This window comes from Castor canadensis, chromosome 14 (genome assembly GCF_047511655.1).
Source record: "Castor canadensis chromosome 14, mCasCan1.hap1v2, whole genome shotgun sequence".
Lineage (NCBI taxonomy): Eukaryota > Metazoa > Chordata > Mammalia > Rodentia > Castoridae > Castor > Castor canadensis.
In genome coordinates, this window is record NC_133399.1 from 55,791,458 (window position 1) to 55,811,421 (window position 19,964).

Sequence of the window (19,964 nt, forward strand, 5' to 3'; positions counted from 1 at the left end):
TCTAATGTCTTCTTCAATTTCTTTTTTCATTATAGAAGTCTTTCATATCCTTAGTTAAGTTTATTTCTAAGTGCTTAATTTTTTTAGGTTATTGAGATTAGGATTGTTTTCTTGATTTTTTTCTCAGGCTGTGCATTGTTGGTACTTAGAAAAGGTTCTGATTTTTGTTTGTTTATTTTGTCTCCTGCTACTTTGCTGGAAGCATTTATCAGATCCAAGAGTTTTTTTGGTGATGTCTTTTGGGTCTTTTAAGTATTGAATCATATCACCTGGAAACAGGGATATTTTGATTTCTTCCTTTCCTATTTGTAATCCTTTTACTGCTTTCCCTTGCCTTTTCCCCCCTCTGCCTTAGAATTCAAGTGCTGTATTGAATAAAAGTGGAGAGAGTGGATGTGTCTCAAACCTGACTTAGAAGAAATGGTTTCAGTTTTTCCCCAATCAGGATGATGCTGGTTATAGTTTTATAAAATACAGACTTTATGATGCAGGGGTACATTCCTTCTATTCCTAATTTCTTGAATAATTTATCAAGAAGGGATGTTGAATTTTGTCAAAGAATTTTTCTGTATCTATTGAGATGAGCATGTGATTTCCTCTCTTCATTTTGTTTATGTGCGTGCTGTATTATGTTTATTGATTTGTGTTGAAACATCCTTGCATATCTGGAAGAAATCCAACTTGATCATAGTGTATGATCTTTTTAATATGTTGTTTAATTCAGTTTGCAAGTATTTTATTGAGAATTTTTGCATCTATGTTCATCAAGGAAATTGATCTGTAATTTTCTTTTTTTGTCATGTCCTTATCTGGTTTTTAAATTTTATTTTATTGATTTTACATTTACTTGCATGTGTATACATTGTTTGGCCCACTTCCCCCACCCTTATCTGGTTTTGGTATCAGGGTAAGGCTGGCTTTATAAAATGAGTTTAGTAGCATTCCTTCCCTTTCTAGTTCATGAAATAGTTTGGTGTTAGCTCTTTAATGGTCTGGTAGAATTCAGCAATGAATCTGTCTGGTCCTGGACTTTTCTTTGTTAGGAAATTTCTTATTACTGCTTCAGTTTCATTGCTTTTTATAGATCTGTTTAGGTGGTATACATTCTCTTGATTCAGTTTTGTAAGGTCATATGCTTTGCTTCTAGAAATTTATTCATTTCTGTAGGCCTATAATCCTAGCTATTTGGGAGGCTGTGATTGGGGAGGATTTCAGTTGGAAGCCAGCCTGGGCAAATAGTTTGTGAGGCCCAATCTCCAAAATAACCACAACAAAATGGACTGGAAGTGTGTCTCAAGGGATAGAGCACCTACTTTGCAAGCGTGAAGCCTTGAGTTCAAACCCCAGACCCACCAAAAAAATTCCATTTTCTTCTAGATTTTTTCCAGTCCATTAGAATATAAATTTTTGAAATATTCCCTAATGATCTGAATTTCATTGGTGTCTTTTTTTTTGTGATGTTCCCTTTCTCGTCTCTAATTCTGTAATCTTTTTTTTTAAGGGGATGGCCAGGGGGGTTCGACACATCAGTTCCAGAAGAAGTCAGCCTCCAGCTGGCTATCTTGGCCATGAACTTTTGACAGGCTTTACTATAATTATGATAGACATATTCCAGGAGTTGAAAGAAGGAAAGCACTTGATGGAACTTGTGGTGGTCGCACAGGTGTTCCCTAGCTTGTGGGGATTCTTCCTCTAGGGTCCAAGGCCCAGTGGGAAAGCCCCATGCTGGGGCCTCAACCCTTTGTCGACAGGGAGGCTGGGGTAGGAAACTCACTATCCCAAAACCTCCCCTAACTGAAGAGTGCACTTTACATTTTTCTCCATTTCATTAATTTCTGCACTCATTTTTTATTTCCATCTATTGGTTTTGCATGTGGCTTGTTATTGTTTTTCTAAGAGCTTGGGGTATATTGTTAGGTTATTTACTTGAGAGCTCTCTGATTTTTTCTTTCTTTCTTCTTCTTCTTCTTTTTTTTTTTTTGATGGCACTAGAGGTTGAATTTAGGTCTTTGTGCTTACTACACAGGTTCTCTATTACTTGAGTCACATCTCAGCCCTTTTGTTTTAATGATTTTTTAGTTAGGGTCTTGTGTCTTCTCCTGTGCTAACCTGGACCGTATTCTTCCTATTTACATTCTCATCGTGTGTTCTACCATGACCAGCTATTGGTTGAGATGGGATCTCACTAACTTTTTGCCTGGGATGGCCTTGATCCATAGTCCCCCTGATCTCCACCTTCTGAGTTGGTGGGATTATAGGTGTGAGCCACCATGCTTGGCCCTTTCTATGATTTTTTTTTAAGGAAGGCATTCAGAACTATAAACTTTCCTCTTTAGACTGCCTTTTTTGGGTCCCAAAGGTTGTAGTAAATTGTGTTTTCATTTTTGTTTGATTCTAGGAAATTTTTTATTTTCCCTCTAGTGATCTAATGAGATTTACTCTTTCCTGTATTTTCATGGTTACATTTATCCTCCTCTTCTGTGTGTAAGATTCTTTTAAGTATCTTCTGTAGGGATGGTTTAGTGGCCAAGAATTGATTTAGTATTGTTTATCATAGCAGGTCTTTATTTATCCTTCAGTTATGAAGGATAGTTTTGTTGAGTGCAGTAATCTAGGGTGGCAGTTTATTTTCTTTCAAGGCTGGAATTACATCCTCCTTTCTTTTAAAGTTTCTGTTGAGAAAACTGCTGTTACTCTGATGGGTTTGCCTTTATATGTGACTTGGTGCTTCTCTCTTGCTGCTTTCAGTATTCTTTCCTTGTTCTGTATATCTTATGTTTTGAGTATAAAATGACATGGGAGTTTTTCTCGTCATATCTGTTTGGAGTCCTAAAAGCCTCCTGTACCTGGATGACCATATCTTTCTCAAGATCTAGGAAATTTTCTGTTACTGTTTTACTGATGATGTTTACTATGCCTTCAGCTTACACTGTTCCTCCTTCTATGTCCACGATTCGTGGGTTTGGTCTTTTAATACTGTTCTGGAGGTCTTACGTGTCTGGTTCGTATTGCTTTTGTTTTTTTCTCTATCTCCAAATGCATGTTTAATACAGCTACCTTGTCTTCAAGTCTTGATAGTCTGTCTTCAGTTTGATTCAATCTACTGAAGAGAATTTCAACTGAGTTTTTTATTTGACATATGAAACTTTTTATTTCCAGAACTTCAATTTTATTTTTTCCTCAGAATTTCTGTAGCTTTATTCATTCCTTTTTGATGTAGTGCATTGTCTTCTTTATTTCTTTCAGCTCTTTATTTGAATATTCTTATAATTTATTCATGTCCTCTTTAACTTCATTGACAATTTTTATAATAATCATTTTTTTAAAAAAATTCTTTGGGATTTTCATCCATTTCACTGTCATTAATATTTGTTACTGTGGAGTTATTGCACTTTGGAAGAGTCATGTTACCTTGTTTTTTTCATATTTATTGTGTTTCTGCATTGGGATTTATATATCTGAGGCCAAGTCATTGGTTGGAAGTTTTAACCACTTGTAGTCTTTCAGTTCAAATATTCTCAGTGTTCAGGCAGGGCAGTGTAGTGGTGAGGTTGAGGTGCTATACCTCAGTGTGGGGGCATGGCTCAGTATCCAAGCATTCACCCATATGCTCTGGGCATTGGATCTGATCCCCAGCACTGCTCAGATAAAGGGAAACTTGCTGAAGGTTGTTGTCGAAGGGTAGTTAGTTGTCTTTTTCTGTGCTGCTTTCACTATAAGTGCTTTCCTTCTTTGTCTCCTGGGAGATACTGCTAGCTGCAGGGAGCTTTACAGTGTGTGGGCAGGGCAGGTTCCCACTTGCTCCATAAGCCCTCCAGTTTTTGTCCCCAGGGACAGCAAGAATCCCTGTATAAGTGTGACCCCTGAATGTGTCAGAGATTGTGGGAGAAGTGAATAGGGCTCTGAGTTGTTTGCTGGCCCGGGGGAACTGAGGAACCTGTTGCTCTACCTTCTGGTCTCAATGCTTATAGACCCCATCCAGCATTTCACCTCCCTATGGGGAACTGGAAGCAGTGGAAGTCTTGTGTTTCAGAGGTCTGAACTTGAGGTTCTTAGTTCTGCCTCATAGTAAACCACCCACCAGCACACAGTTTCCAGAAGTGGGCCTCCCTGCTTTCAGACCCTGCCTAGAAATTCACCTCCCTATTGTAGGCAAGAGGCTGTGTAGATTATTGAATCAGAGGGTCTGGGCTTGGACCTGCCTGGCAGCAAACACACACTGGAGTATAGTCAGGAGGCAGATCTCACTACTTTCAGATTAGCAGTTCACCTTCTTGGGTGGGTGAACATGTAGGGGGAGACTTTGGATATTGCATGATTTGGAGGTTCTGGACTCAAGGCCCTCAGACTTTCCTAGCAGCCAACAAATACAGCTTGGAGCTAGGCCCTAGGCACCAAATGCTATACCAGCTACAGACTTAGTGCTTTGTTTCTGCTGGGATCTTCAGGTTATGTGACTCACTCTTTGCCAGGGAGAATGTGGCTTCTGGTGGTTGCACTTTTCACTGCCAGAGATCCCTACTGCTTGAACTTCTCTGCAGGACCATGTCAGATCCTCTCCTTCTCTACAACCACCTTTTGTGACCATCTCCCATTCAGGCATTGTGGCAGAGTGTCCCAAGACTACCCATGCCATAATTGTTCCCTGTTTTCAAGTCCGTTAGAGTAGCTCAGTCTCAAACAATAGGCCCCTTTCTCAAATATCATCTTGCTATAGCTCTCAGAGATGAGGGGAGTGACAGAATGTCTTTCTTCACCAACTCTCAACTCCTATACTGGAGCGTCACATCTTACCAAATCCCTGCACTGGTTTAAGGTTTGTGTGAAGCATGACTTGATCTTGCATCTAGAATTGCTAGTCTGTTGCCAGGGTCATCTGATTCACCTTATGACTGCATCTTTAGCTTCCCCTCCTCATCCCAGGGAGCAGGGGATGAGGCTTGGAACTATTTGCTGCTTTTCTCTGTTGCCTTTGTTTCTTTTTGCTTACCTTTTTCATGATTTATGCTGCTCTTCTTTTTCTCTTTTCAGAATATAGTCTTTTCTGTGTCACTTGTCTCATTCATGGAGTCAAAATGGTAGACCCTTCTAATCTTTAGTCTTGCCCTGCCCTTGAATCAGAACCTTGCTGGGTGCTGGTGGCTCATGCCTACAATCCTAGCTATCTGAGAGGCTAAGATTGCTTCGATTGCAATTTGAGGCCAGCCTGAGCAAAAAGTTTATGAGACCTCATTTCAACTAATATTTGGGTATGGTGACATGTGCCTGTCATCCCAGGAATGGTGGGAAGCTTAAAATGGCAGGATCAAGGTCCAGGCTTGGGCAAAAAGAGACCCTGTCTCCAAGATAACCAGAGCAAAAAGGGCTGAAGCCATGGCTGAAGCAGTAGAGTGCCTTCTTCACAAGTATGACTCCCTGAATTCACACTGCAGTACTAAAAAAAAAAAGAAGAAACTTTTTGCATTATGGAATATTTAGGTTTAGAGAAAGGATGTGATAATATCCAGAGAGATCCCATCAACAGTAGACCCTTGGTATCATGGGTATCTGATTCCAAGGAGACTGCTGCTGGGGAAAAACTGAAAGTCAGGATGCATAGGGCTCAGTGCTGTGCTGTGCCTGCTTGATTCATTTGTTCCATCAGAGACATGCTGCCTTTCAACAAATCCAAAAATTTCACTTTATCACTTCAATTAAGCACATTCACTTTTACATTGCTTTTTGGACACCATTTGGTTTTGGGAGGCAAATTTTCACAAAATTAAGGGCAGGGAAACCCTCATCAGATCACATAGCAATTTAAACACAGCCGACATCAGCATGGTACTGACACCTGCTCGTCATCAGTTGCACTGCACAATGTGCTTGTGGGAATTTCAAGATTTTGCTTTGAAATTTCTTTTTTTTTTTTTTTTTTACTGTGCTTAATGAAACCTGTGTGTAATAAATCCATGCAATAAGATAGACTTACTGTATATTACATGCCCAGCTTTTATTTATATCTTCATGAGTATGGCACATTTGTTACAATTAATGAACCAATATTGACTAAATTATATTAACTAAAGCTCATAATTTATTCCTTAGTTTTTTACTTAGTTTCTACTTTTTGTCCATCCAGGACACCTATTGCCATTAGTTACCAAATTTCCTTAGGTTTCTACTGGCCATGATAGGGTCTCATTCTTTTCTTGTTTTTATGACCTAAACAGTTTTCAAGGTATCTCATTTGAAATTTGCCTGACGTTTTTCTCATCATTAGAGTGGGGTTATGTGTTCTTGAGAAGCAGACCACAAGGTAAAGCATCCTTCTCAGGACATCATACTGTCAGCACAATCACTGTTGATGCTACCCTTGACCACCTGGCTCTGGTAGTAAACTGTAAAGTTACTTTATCTCCCCCTTCTCAAACAGCATCCTTTGGAGGCTAGGCACTATGCACAGCCCATGTTTTAGGAGTGAGGGTAATGTGTCACTTTCTTGAGGGTGTAGCATAGGCAACTAGAATTCTTATGCATGGGTCTTTTGTGTCTACTTCCTGGAAAAGTCCCCAAGTTTATATTTCAATTCTTACATTAAATTTTTCATCTGTGCTGACATAATTTAAATTTCTAATCTGGTTTTTGTCCCTTGAATGTTTTTTCCCTTCAAGTTTTCTCCCTGCTAACTTGCCAGGTTGCTTTTATCTGTTTGTTCTGACTCCTGTCTCTCATATTGTAGATCTTCTCCAACTCTCCCTTGATGCTTGAGAGTGAGTCACAGACACGCTACTGAGGAAGATGGAAGGGGCACGATGAGCTGTTTTTCTGTGCTGCTTCACTAGGGGGCTCCAAGGTCAGTGTCTTTAGGGCTTGTGTCTTGCTCTGTTTAGATTCCCCACAGAAAGCTTTCTACTGTTCTTCCTAGAGATCGCTTCTCAGTCATCTGGATGCCAAGAGGGAAGAAAGAGGGTAGGAATTTCAACATTCAGAATCTAAATTTTCACTCCAAACCTTTTTTCAGTATGGTATTCCCTCACCCAAACTATGCCTTGGTAGTCCCAAGACCCTGGTTTGACCCTGTTCAGGGAACAAATTTCTGATTTTCTGCCAGAGTCCAAGGAGTAATTGCTCAGAATCTCAAACTTTCCTCCCATTCTTAGCTCCAACTTTGCCCCTACTCATGCTAACTATTGGGTGATGTTTGGTAATAGACTGGTTTGCTTCTCATGTTTCTCCACTGTTCTCTTCGTGTTCAGCCTTTACTGGAAAACTAAACCAGTCGCGGAGTCATCCTTCTGCTTTCCAACTCCTACATTTGTTGTTATTCTCTTTCTCTTCAGACCTCTTGGTTTTACCTGAGAGGAAGAAGAGAACAATGTATGTGTTAACTCCTCCGTCTTCAACAGGAATCTTGAAGCTCTATACTCTCTGAAGAAGGCTTAAACACAATGTGGAGAATGTAGCATTTGTTTGAGGAAGGTTGACCATTGCCACTACTATTCTGATTTCTTCAGACAGAGGTCAGGAGCTCGGTAAGCCAAATAGAATAGCCATCACAACAAAGTTATTTCATGGCAAACAATATTTCAGTAATTACAAAAAAGTACATAGATTTTTCTAAGGTACTATTTTCAAAGAAAGTAAATACACAATTTTTTCAAGCAGAGATGCCAGTTTTCTGGATCTGGATTATATTACAAAAGCCATCTTGCTACCTGTAAATGACTTTTTCATTCCTCATCTGGAAGTATGGTGTTATCTATAAATAGAGTGTGTGTGTGTGTGTATGTGGTTCTGAGGATTGAACCCACAGCCTTGTGCATGTTAGGCAAGTGCTGTACCACTGAAACTACTTCCCCAACCCCCCAATACTTGTTTTTTTGAGAGAGGGCCTCACTATGTAGTCCAGGCTGGCCACGAACTCTTGATCCTCCTACCTGTCCTTCCTGAGGGCTGGGATTATTACATATGCCACAACATCCAAATAAATAGTATCTTTAAGTCCTCTCTAGATAAAGAAAATGATTTCTGGTTAACCTGATTATAACAATAACCAAGGATCTTAAATAATACAGTTCTACAACTTGGCATGTTTTTCTATTGAGTGATTTTGTTCTCCTGAAATGCTATTGTTTCCTATGTCATTATCTGTTTTTGTGGGTAGATTGGGCCAATGGAATAGCTGGAAGAAGGCAACCTCTTTAAAGTCCTTCTAGCTGGGCATTTCCTGTTTCACCCAAGATGCAACAGAGAACTCTAGCCTGACCCAGATTTCCAGGCTGTGACTTTCCTTGTTGCCCTTGGAGTGGGTGTAGGAAGCTTGGGATGGATAGGAACAAGATCCTTCCAAAAGCCAAAACTAAATAAATAAATAAAGGGCTGGGAGTTTAGCCTAGTGGTAGAGTGCTTGCTTAGCAAGCCCTAGTTTCCATCCCCAGCATCACAAAAAAATACATGAAGACATAAACTGCTCTTGGAAGTTAGTGGAATGATTTTTTCTTTTTCTTTTTTTCAACTTTTCACACATTAATAATAGATTTTATTGTGATAAGCCAATACCTGTGTACAGTATGGATGAACAAGTTCATCCCCTCCATTATGTCCCCATTTCTTCTCTTCCTCTTATCTCTAGAGGAATGATTTTCATTTCCTGGATATTAGTGAATTGCAAAGAAGACAGTGTAGGCTGATATGAAGTTGTCAACCTCTTTGTGGAGGAAGCCCCATTCTAAGGCAACATGGCAGAGAAAGGAATACTAAGGAGCAGATGGAATAACGGGGGATGGTCCAGCCCCCTGGACCACCCAGATAGAATGGAGATGTTTCCCAGGGAAGAAATTCAAACTGCGATGTCACGAACACAACCAATCAGTAAGGGCTACAAAAATGGAGAAGACCAATCAAAAGTGGCCAAATCTAAGTTAGAAAAGTTACTCAGTGCCTCAGTGAGCACCTTTGCGTAGTTGCCTGCCATGTGAGCCTCATGAAAGAATATTGAACAATTAAGTAGCTCACTTCAGAAGGACCCAACTCCTTAGCTTCCTCTTCTACTCATTATTCTTTCTAATGGAAATTCCTTTTTCACTTTCCTTGAGACAAGAACTGACACACAACACTAGTACAATTCCAACAAATGATAACTCAAAAGTCAAAAAGAAATATACCAGGTGTACCTTTCCAGTCAATAAACAATACTTGTCAATAATATAAGATATTTTCAGTTTGTAGATTGTCATGCTGGGTGGAAGCTCAGCTTCTAGATAGTCAGCTTCACACCAAACATGCAAGCTGACTTCTAGAGGAGGTTCAGTAACCTGCTCCTTGGCTAGGTAGTGATTCTTCCAGATTGGGATGGGGCCTTCTTGAGATCAGGTGGTACTTTCTGGGGCTGGGGCTGTGGAGGGACACGGGAGCGATCTCGGCTGTGATCTCGGCTGTCCCATGGGGCAGCCTCCTTAGAGGCTGGGCCAAGAAACGGTGGGGTGGGGGGAGGGGCACTGGAGGGCCTTCTGACCTTGGGGAAGGGTGAGCGGCCGGAAACCTCTGCCTCTGCTGTTCACCCTTCCTACTTCGTTTCATTTGAGCTATAGTATTTTTTCTTAAAAAAAAAGAAAAAGAAAAGAAAAGCATTTCATCAGCAAGACTGCTTTTCAAAAAAGTGGTAATGGAATAATAGTTTTCTGCCTCTCTGTGATGAATTGATGAGGCCTCTGCCCAATTAACGAAGGCAAACTTCAGCTCGGCAGGATCACTGCCTTTTCAGACTCCAATGGCACTTTTTAAAAAGCATTCAATGACTCATTTCAGCTCGACCTAAATATCCTTACAGCGCAAACGTTATTTTTGGCTCCCGGCACTTGCCGCTATCTCCCCAAGCCTTCCCTGCAGGCCTGTGGCTGGCTGCTGCCCAGGCTATTCAGGCCCGGTCCCATTTGCATGTCTATCGGTGGGCTTTCACAGCCCAGTGGCCCCAACAAGTGCTAGGCAAAGGCAGCTTTGTTCTGCAGAACCGCCCCAATCAGCGTCTGCTGCCTGGCTCACCGCCTGCTGCGCAGTGCAAATACCTGTTCCTTTTCACCACACCTTTTTCAGGACTCTCTGTGCTGCTTCTAGCACTTCTCCCTTCCCGGCTTGCCAGGGTGGCTGTTCTCTTTTGATGAAGTCTTTAGAAGCCTCCTCCAGTTTTGTATCCACACAATTTGATCTTCCTCATTGCTTCTTCCCTTTCCATGCAAAAATGGCTGAGATTGGATTGTAACACGAATGAGAAGATGACAAATATTCTCTCTCTCCAATAAAAATTCTAAGTTAAAAGTCTGCATGAATGTAAAGCTACTATATTGATAGTACTTTGAAATCAACATTTCAGATCAGAAAAAAACCCACCATGGTCAGGAGAATTGAGATAAAATCTTCAAGGTTGGAGTTGCAGCTCAGTGGGCGAGCACTTGCCTAGCACGTGCAAAGCCCTGGGTTTTATCCCCAGCACTGCAAAAAAACCCAAAATGGAACAAATAAACCAAACCAACAAAAATAAGGAAGCCAAAAAGACTAACCAACCAACCAAACAAACAAATAAACTAAAAAACCATCTACTTCAAATATTTCCTCCACATTTTGGCAGGTCTGAGCCTACTTACCAAAGAGTTGGGTGAGACTGTGTCTGACTAGGTATGCTTATTCTGACTTGCGTATGATGCATGCATTTATCCAAAATACATGTTTGATTATATCCACATTTGTTTGATTCTTTCAGATTTGTTCTGGGGTCTGTATAGAAACAGCTCACCTGTAAATCCAGGAAGGACTGGTTTTTGGCAATACTGGGGTTTCAACTTAAAGCCTTGAGCTTGCTAGGCAGGTGGTTCACCACTTGAGGCATTCCCCCAGCATGCCAACACTCTTGGCTTACTTTTGTTGAGATGATGTCCCACTAACTTTTGCCTGACTAGGCTGGAACCATGATCTTCCTCCGGGTAGCTGGGATTACACAAGTACTTCACTGTGCCTGGATAACTGCTACATACACTAATATGACATACCAGACCTGTGAGTATGGTAACTCGCCATTTTTAATTTCCATCTTAAGAATTTACTATCTCTAGTAACTTGTGATCATTAATAACTTGCTTATAGATATTTAACAACTTATAAACAGACCCAGAATGAGAGCCCTGGGCGACTTCTGGTTTTTATACCTGCCTCCTTTTTCCCTCTATTCCCAGCTTGGTAACAACCTCTTTCAGAAGGTTTTCTTTATATGAGCAAATTTTACTTTTATTGAGTTAGTAATAATAATTAATTATAAGGAATAATTATAAAGCATGTTATAAAATTCATTTAACTTGGGTAATATGGATAAAGATTCTTTGCTTGGCCAACTTTTACCAGGTTCCCAAACTTTCTCCTGGGTCCATCTGTGCACCTCCTTGTAAAATTCAGTTTTAGCAAGAGTTATGCTAAGTAAATTTACACAGAACCCCTCATTCTTAACATCTGAGCAGGTTCTTCTTCCTCCCACTCTCCCGCAGGTGATGTCTGACCACTCTGGCTTGTCTACAGTCAGCATCTTGGCAGGCTGATGCTGTGGTATAGATAAGTGTTCCCAAAGGCCCATGTGTTAAAAGTTTGCTCTCCACCCTCTGGAACTCTTGGGAAATGGTGGAACCTTTAAGAGGTAGAGCCTAGGGAGAGGAAGTTGTGACATTGGGAACATACCCTTGTTGGGGATAATGGGACCTCGTTCCTTCCTTTCTCTTTGCTTTGATCTCCATGACAGGAGTGATTGACTTCCTGTGACAAGTGTTACAGGCTCAAAGCAATGGGTTCAACTGGGAAACTTCCAAAACTGAGCCAACACAAACCTTGTAAGTTGATGACCTCAAGTATTTTGTCACAGTGATGGAAAAGCTGACTGACACAGTTGGGTTAGCCTGAGACCTCTACTGCTGATGTTTCTTCTTAGTAATTTATATTGTCACTGACAGTACCCTCTAGTGCTTCTTGGCTATAAACTCGTCCTTGCTCATCTGTTTTCAGAGTTGAGCCCAATCTCTCTCCCATACTGCAAGGACCCATTTTGATGATCCCAATAGTTTCTTGATTGTGTTTTAGCAAGTGTCATTGAATAATTCTTTTCTTTAACAGTTTTGGTGCTGTGACTTGGATATGGTCAGATGCATCATTGGACCCCAGGCCTTTCACTCAGGACCCCAGGTGTGTACCTTTGAAGACTTTGGCTTTACTCCTGACCAATTAATCAGATCCATTGATGAATCAAACTTAGAACCATTGCTCAGAACAAATGTCTGTCTGTTGAAGCTGGTAAAGGCAGCTTTTGATTTTTTTAGGTATAAGTGTGCTCTCTAAAGCTGGTTAGAATCTTCAGCTTGCCTTGTAAGGTAGTTAGTTCTTGGGCTGAAGGGTTGTCTTCTGGGGTCTCATTTTTGAGTGGGGATTACTCTCTGACTTCCTGGGCTGGAAGATTCTTTTTCCTGGCTGTCTCACTTTTCTCTATTCTGTTGGACCTCACTCCTCTTATAGGAGCTTTCCTGTCACCTGAAACCCTGTTCTCCAGCCCCTGCAGACTATATGTATTCCCAATGCTATTCACCCCTGCCCGACCCTTTCCTTCCCCTTTCAGCCCCTTAGTCACTTGAATTTTAGGCTTGCTATCCTCCACTTGGGGCTCTTAAGAAACTCAGCCCTATAGCCCCAAAAGCAAACATCTACAGTTGAAAAGAAAAAACAAAAACTATTTGCAAGTTGGGCAAATAAATCTTAAGAGCCTCCCTGCAAATTTTGGTTAAAAAACTTGAACCCTTGTTGAGCAGATATTCTCAGCTTGTCGCCTTTTCCTCAGAAACACAATCCAAATGTGTAAGATGGAGCTACACCAGTAAGTTTGCTTTACATTGTTTTACTGTCTTATGACTAAAAAATTTAAAGTGAAAAACCATAAGATCTGGTGGTATCTATCTGTTTATGCGTGTGTACATGTATGTATGTAGGTTTGTGTGTTATGTGGCCCCCTTCATGCATGATTTCACTTATGGGCCAACTCTGATCCAAAATATTAAATGGAAAATTCCAGGAATAAACAATTCATAAATGTTAAGCTCATGCTCTTCTGGAGAATGTGATAAAATCTCACACCATCCCTCTTCATCCCTTCGGGGCTGTGGTCATCTCCAGCACATCCACTCCACATTCACTATCCACCTGTTAGTCATTTAATAGCCATCTTGGTTGTCAGACTAATTGTCATGGTATTGCCCTGATATGTTCAAATTACCCTTATTATACTTTGATAATGGTTCCACTGTACAAGAGTGATGATGATGGTAATTTATTATAGTATATTGCTGTAATTATTCTATCTTACTTTTAGCTACTGTTAATTTCTTACTGTGCCTGGCTTATAAATTAAACTTTATTATAGGTATGTGTGTGTGGTAAAAAGCATAGTTATGTACAGTTCAGTATTAGTCATAGGTTCATCATCCATTGGAGGTCTTGGAAAACCTCTTCTGAGGATAAGGGAAGGCTACTCTATATGTGGTATTTTTCTACCTCTGAGAGTAGTAACAGCTAAAATACCCAAACTGGCTTAGGGATAAACAAGTCCTCAAATAAATTAAGTATTTATGAAAGTATCAGCTTAATAGAAACTGACCCAAACTTTTAAAATTGCAATGATTTGGAATAATCTTTGGTAAATAAAAGTGAGTTTAAATATTATTGATAAAATTGGTCCTGAAAACAGAATTATTTCAGAATTGTCAGCATTGGATATATTACAGACACATATGTTTGCCTGGGGGTGGTGGTCAGACAGATGTGTATTGTCTCTGCTACATGTTAAAACCACGGAACTATTAAGTCCAACCTAAGAGCAGAATGTACAATAAATAAATAAAATGAATTGCCTAATATTTGTCAGTTTTAAAAGTTAAAAAAAAAAGAAAAAGCATTGTGAAAATCTTACCCTTTGTGGTCAAAGGTAATGGAGGTTTGGTATTAAAACTTTACTTTAGTAGGATATCTGTGCAAAAGTAGAATTGGGTCTTCTCTGTTAAAATAGCAAGATTTTCTTGCAGTATAATTCTAAAAATGCAAAGGGTTTCCCTTGTCTTTAAAGTAACTGGCCTAGGAAACAAAGAGTTTGTATTCTATGAAGATAATTTCTTATGCTTAAGGTTACTTTTAATTCAGGTATTTATTTATTTATTTTGGTGGTATTGGTGTTTGAATTCAGGACCTCGTATTTGCTTTGAGGCAAGTGCTGTACTACTCAAGACATGTCCATCTTTTTTTTTTTTTTTTTTCTTTTTGCGTTGCCCAGCTAGCCTCAGACCACAATCCTAACTCCACCTCCTGAGTGGCTAGGGTTATGGACATGCATCACCATGCCTTGCCCTAGGTTTTCTTCATTTCTTAAGAAAACTGAGTCTTCTCAATATTGAAAGAGCTAAGTTTGTATCCATAACTACTTAACCATTTGTGTTTGCCTTTAAAATCTTTTACTGTTATTTTGGTTAAGTAAAAAACTAAGATCATATTTAATCAAGTCTTCTAAACCTTTGATGTGTTGACAAACTTTCTAAAATCAAATTCTAAATGAAGTCTTTTGACCTTAGATTATTTTGAGATTTTTTTCAGTTGGGTCTTTGGAAAACCTCAGATGGTGCCTCTCTTATAAAAGAGATATTAAACTATTTTACATGGTATGTTGAGTTAATTATATAGGAAACTATCAAAAAAAAAGCAATGCTAAAGTTTCTTTAAGCTATATTTGTAGGTAACTTAATGATATGAGTTTCCAGAAATTATATGAGATACTTAGAAACTGATTGTGTTACCAATCATAACTCTGATTAGGTTGATACATGTTATATGGTATTGAAGTAACAAATTTCCTCATGAATTATACCATTATCATGGGGACTCACATGTGACCTTTATCTGTAGCGTTTTTGTCTTGCCATTCACAGTTTTTTGCTTTATTTTGATGGTTTTACAAAAGCTTTTTCTTTTGCAGTCAATTGCAATCCTAAAGTGTGTTTTCAAATATATTCATGAGAAGGTTGAAAGTATAGGTTTTTGATCATTTTGAGCTCAATATCATTGGACTGGGTAAGAATTTCCGGAACTCTAATGAAACAGATATGTTCAAGAGACTACTAAACTGAGATCAAGCAGACAAGAATCAATTCCACGGGAATGACTGAACTGAATAAGACAATATCCTAATGATTTTTGGAAACATTGACAGCCCTTTAATGGTTGGTTTTCCAGATTGAAGAACCTATTTTTGTTCTTTTAAGTGATCTATATAGCTTTACAGCAATATGGTAAAATCTACTTTTGTAAACAAAAAAATGGAAATTTTTTCTTTTCCCTACCTGATTCCTCCAGAATTTAAAAACTATTCACGAGTATTCTTATTTTTATGGCAACATAGTTATTTGTATAAGTTTAATAAGAATCTGTTCTCCTTGTAGCAGGACACAACTAAAAATACTGGTTATAATACCAAATCTGTGGCATATTTTAGTCTAACCAGACAAAACTAAAGAAGTATGATCGACTTTATAAAGCCAAAAAGTCCTCCCCCCATCCCCAAAAAACTGGCGTGAGGATTCCTAATCCTATAGGTGAGTTAAGAATGTCACTTCCTGGCAGAGTTAGGTACCTCAGGATATTTGGGAGACCTCAAGAAGAGAGAACTTTACTGCAGGTGAAGTTTGATAGTGAGACCTTAGTTTCTCTTCCTAGCTGTAAGAGGCTTTTATAGGTTCATGATTATAATCCCAGCTATGTGGGAAGCAGAGGTAGGAGGATTGTGGTTTAAAGTTGGCCCTAGGTAAAAGTGGGAGATCCTAGCTGGAAAATAACTAAAAGCAGACAGAGCTGAGGGCATGGCTCGAGTGATAGAGTGCTTGTCTAGCCAGGGTGAATGCTGAGTTCAAACTCCAGTACCACAAAAAAAAAAAAAAGAGGCTTTTTAGACGTCCAATTGGAGGTTCCTTATTAAAAGTTCCAGCAAAGCAAACTTAAAAAGAGCCTATAGGTTAATCAGTTTCTTGGCTGAACTTATGTAAATAATTAAGCTAAGTTTAATGAAACTGAACTATTTTGTAAACAAATCAGACTTCCTCTGATTATCTTTGGTAGATATGAGGGTGATTTTAGAGAGAAACATGTTTCGGAAGAAAATGATTGTGCACCCAGTATTAGATTGTAGCACTGTTTATTTTCCTTGATGTTTTATTATTTATCTAAAATCTGGACCACATTCTGAATTCTAGTTTCTTCCAATATCTGGCTATGACACTCCAAACTAAATTTTCCAAGTTCTTCCCATTCTTCTGGCTTGGAATCATTAAAATCAAAAGTGTCTCCCCCCTCCCCAACCCCCCAAGGCTTGCTTGCTATAGATTTCAGAGAGATTGCCACAACTGTTGATGTATGGACAACCTTTGTGACCAAGCCACAAAGCAGGAAAATCTGTCAGATTGCCACTAGCTGCCCTCATTCCCACTGAAGATTCTTCAAGCCACTAGCTGCCCACTCAACTCAGAAACTGAGTGTACTACTAATCTTTTGGTTTTTTTCTATTGTCTTAGAATCTATCCTCTCCTCAATAAAGGTGCATGGCTCACCCCAGTCAGGAGATCTCCTTTACCACCATCACAATACATCGTTCAGCTGGTCCTTAATTTTAAAAAAAAGGCAACAATGAGAGAAGATGAATTTATATCGTTCATAGGAAAGGAGAATGTCTGTTCTTCCTTTGAACAAGGAAGGGGCTGACAAAATTCTTTATTTGGCCAAACAGTCAGGCTCCTGAACCTTCTGCTAGGCCATTCTGTGCATTTCCTTGTAAAACTGAGTTTTAGCTAAGTCAGTTTAGCAAGAACCTTCCTCCTCTCTCCCAGGTGATGTCTGATCAGCCTGGCTCATCTTCAGCAAAAGTTCTGTTGGGTGAGTTTAGCCAGAATGCCCTGATCCCTAACCCCCGCCCCCCCCCCCCGCCCCCCTCTCGCCTGCTGCTCCTCAGCTGCTCCCCATGCCCTATTCAGAGTTGAACCCTGACTCTCTCCCACTGCAAGACTCCATTGCAGTGGCCCCAGAACCTATCATGATGGTCCTTCAGAAAGTCTTTCTCATCAGACTTTAACAAGTGTCTAAGTGCTTATTTCCTAAGTCTTACTTAGATCAGGAATCGTTTAAAATAGTTTATTCTATTTGCCTTCAGTGAAGTCACATGTGTTTTTAAACTATGCTGCTTTTCAAGCACTTTTGAATCACAACAGGGGCAGGTTTGCTTGGTGCTCTTGAAAGGATGACAATTTGCTCTTAGGGTGGTTTCAGCAAATCATCCCTGGGCTTGTGTATAAATTGTTTTTGGATAAACAAGTGTCACTGGATAATTTTTTCTTTCACAATGCTTACTGACTTAGATGAAAAATAATTTGAAATGGTTTGTTGTGAGTTCAGTGAAGTTGTTTTAAGCAATTTCACTTCACATCCTGAGAAGTTTTATTTGCTGTTTCTCAGAAGGATGGTGGATTTGCATTTGCGCTGGTTTCAGCAAATCCATCTCTGGGTTTCTGGATAAACTGTACACAAAATATTTACACTATGGAGTCAACCAGGAGAAATGTCACACATTCCAAGTTTTGGACATTTTATGATTAGAGCCAGAGAAAGTGAATAGAGTAAAGTGTAAGGAAAAAATTAAATCCTGATTACCAGATGAATGTAGTGTGGGTGGAGGCTTTCAGGCAGGACCCCAAGTACTCAGGCCACCAGGATACAAGCAGCTCACTTGTTCAAAGCTTGACTTACTTCCACTGAGCCCCTCTTTCCTTTTCCTTTGTGACTGAATTCCCTGCAGTAGGCAGTTTCCAGCCACCACAAACACATTTCCTCACCTCTAGGCTTAGAAGGAGATTGGCTATAGGGAGGAAGGCTGAGACTATCTGAAGCAGGGTGAGAGAATTAAAAAGCCTGCTAGAGAGATCACGTTCCTGTGTGAGACAGAATCCACTGGGACTGGGAGGCCTTCTTGGGAAATGCTTCTAAACTGTGTGGGCCGGAGATGGGATTAGACACAGCCCCCTGGTCTGTGGCTACACAGAACGCTCATTCAGCCAAGGGCTCTTTCTGCCCCTTTCTTTAGGGAGTGACCAGGAGAGAGGGCAATGGTGTCACCCTGTTTCCCAAGGAGCAAACAGTGGAGGTTGCAGGAGGTGAAAGGTTAAACATGAGTGTCAACAAAATGAAGGGGATTTGGGGGAGGGGGAGTTAGGTCAGCAGGGAGGTTGGGGAAAAGGCAGGGGGAGGTGAGAGCCAGTCCCAGAGTTGAGGAAAAACAGACCAACCACTCCCCCCCCCCCCACAGCTAGACCCTGCATTTGTGTTGGTGGATGCTGCAATTGGATCTTTTGCCCCCTTCAGCTCTGAGCTTTGGCATTTGTCTCCATCCCATAGCTATACATGCAGGACCTTCACAGAAGACGGTCATGTCTAATAATCTTGGTCCTGCTTAGATTTGACTCCTCTAGAAATTCCTGGTTCAGAATTGCTTTTGGCATTGCTTTTCATATTGCCCTAATGGTTAATAGTTTTCCTGTTTTCAAGGGGATACTACTTTTTTCCCCTAATTTTCCTATACTCAGGATAGTCTGGATTTTTGGGAAAGTCCTCAAGTCAATCAGAATAAAATCTGAAAAGGGTAGAGGATGAAGTTGGGGGCTCATTGAAAAAATGAACCCCTTTGGAAACATGGGATTACTGGAAAATAATGCATATTATGTGTTCATGCTTCTCTTGTATCTTTTTTCTTTCTGAAAACACTCCAAAATAATCTTGCTAATTGTTAATACATTTGGAACATGCATGTAAGCTTCTCAAAGGGAGTGGTCATTTTGTAGGGTCAACTTAACTTTTAGAGTATTTGTTTAGAAGGAAAGGCCATTTTCTTCCCCATCACCACATACACCACAGTAAGTTCTTCCTTAAGAGCTGAAGAGAGGCACAGCTTCAGAGAGAACCCCAGTTCCCTCTTGGACCCCATTCATGTTGACTGACAGGATCCCTCACTGGAGGAATCCTGTCACCTAAGTGAGGTAAAGAAAATACACTCTGTTCTGGAGTATGAAGGAGGCAGGCAGGAAGAAACACTGGACACACTGGCCAGGGATCAGTCTACCTGGTGTTTGCATATTGATTTATTTGGCAATGGTTGAATGTAAGACTCTCACTTTGGCTTATAGTTTCTTACCTATTAAAGTAGAGAGGGAAAAAAGGCAGATCTCTCTCTTTTTGTAAAACCCAACACTATAAGGATGATTCAGAAATCCTTTGGGCTCCAAGAGGAAAACTACAAAAAAATCAGAAATCATAAGAAGGATAAAAGGAGAAAATACCCAGAAAGGACTGGAAGCAAAAAGGTAGGAAAGGAAACAGATGGGAAAAGACAAGAGAAGAGGAAAGAAGAGGGAAAGGAAGAAAGCAGAAAGAAAAGGAAAAGAAAGATTCTCATTAGACAAGCAGTCAAAGTCAGCCTGAGAGCTCTAGTGCAACTGGAAGGTTGGGGTGTAGCTCAGTGGTAGGGCACTTGCCTAGCATATATACCCCAGGTTTGACCCTCAGCATAGAAGCAGGGTGGCAGTCTGTTCTAATATGCGTAGAGAAACAGTGAGATTTTAGTTTGAAAGTCTGCTGGGACCTGTTTTCTCCGATGTACTGGGGACATAATTCCAATGTCTGGAAAATACCTATGTGTGTCCTTTTGTGGTGCGGGATCCTGGGGCTGGAAGTGGGAGAAGGAAACCCTCCCCCAAATAGAAAGTAATGGATTCCAGCTTCCTTATGAGAACAAGAGAATGGGTCTGGTGGGGAGGGAACAGATTCTCACACAGGTGGGAATTTGTAAGTATCTCCAGTGGGAAAAGAGTCCCACTGAAATCTGA